General features: G+C 30.5%; 1 protein-coding gene across 4 annotated transcripts in view; it reads left to right on the top strand.

Annotated features, from left to right (window-relative positions):
* Positions 1–1,550, top strand: part of LOC106867678 (probable serine/threonine-protein kinase nek3) — a 30,665-nt gene that overhangs the window by 4,086 nt on the left and 25,029 nt on the right. The gene's annotated exons all lie outside the window — the stretch shown is intronic.

The following is a 1,550-nucleotide window of genomic DNA, read 5'->3' as shown; positions in this document are numbered from 1 at the left end:
CACACACACACACACACACACACACACACACACACACACACACACACACACACACACACACACACACACTTTTATTCTTTTACTTGTTTCTGACATTTGACTGCGGTCATATGTTTCATGGTGAGCAGAACCTCGGAAGTAGTAAATATCCAAGCGAGGTGTATACCACAAGGTACTCTTCAGATCAAGGACTTGATTATATGAAGTTTAATTTGTCGTTAAGAAGCCCATGTTAACACGCGGAATGAATTCTAGTAGTCTGCGGATATTTACTACTTCCGCTATGAAACATATGTAGCCCTTACTTTATCTACTCCATAGATATATATAATCAAATGAATAATAACAGGTTTTCTCTGTGTACACAACAGGAATATCCTATTTAATACTTACCAATCATAGGCCGGAACTAGAGGTTTATCAAATCCGACCTGGTGCATATCTTTTCAAGTACCTGATAATAGTATGACAACAAAAGAAAGAACGAGACCTCTATATTGTGTAAATAGTGGAATTTATCTGTGATATAATATGTGACAATTCCGTTGTCATAATAAAAGTTCGAGTTATGGATGTCGAGGCGGAAAACTGCTCCGGCATCTCGTCAGTTATTAAGGCAATAATTGTCACATATTATATTACACACACACACACACACACACACACACACACACACACACATAAATATATATATATATATTTGTATATATAGATCTCTATAAAAAATCTGATAAAAATATTGTACCTGTTATCAACGTAGCAAAATTCTCATATGAAAGGTTGTTTATCATACAATTTTGTGTGTATATCAATTTAAATAAGAGCTATAACGCGATCGAAATGTTCATAGGTCATTAATAAAGATTAATGACCTATGAACATTTCGATGCAATATCCCGACTCTCACCTGTATGTTATAAAATATGGAATATTGTATCTCTTCAGGGTCAGATTTGATTAATTCATAGCAGACAGTAAATAACAGACAACATTAATAGTTGTCATTAAATTACATGTGTATAAACAGGTTGAAATGACATGAAACATATTGACACTGCATACAATATCGGTTAAGAAAACCGTTACATAGTAAAGTAAGTAGTGTTGTTAAATTAGGATATAAACCTAGGATGTTAAGTAGCGAACGAGTAAGGGACGCTGAAAATTTCAATAAAAACCGTTGGACTTTTGAAAGTAAATAAAACGAAGAAAGAAAATAAACTGCTATATATTATAGTAAAAGAATATATTTATAAATTAATGGTCAATGAGAGGTAAATCTAGTAAATAATATTTATGTAAAATATAATCTACTCAAATGTATATAATCATATCAAATAATTATATTTCATTTTAAGTTTAGAACAGTAATGCGACTTATTTTAAGGTTATGTAAACAAGATAAATTAGAGAATAAACTATAGATGATAAATAATAAGTAAAATAAATTAGGTTACATTCAGATCGCAGCTATCAAAGTTTAAGAAAAATTATAATAAATTAACTTAGTAATGGGGTTCAGATACAATATTAAAAATAATATATATATA

Source organism: Octopus bimaculoides, chromosome 16 (assembly GCF_001194135.2).
Source record: "Octopus bimaculoides isolate UCB-OBI-ISO-001 chromosome 16, ASM119413v2, whole genome shotgun sequence".
Classification (NCBI taxonomy): Eukaryota; Metazoa; Mollusca; class Cephalopoda; order Octopoda; family Octopodidae; genus Octopus; species Octopus bimaculoides.
Note: the sequence above shows the minus strand (reverse complement) of the source record. Positions and strands in the feature narration are given on the sequence as shown.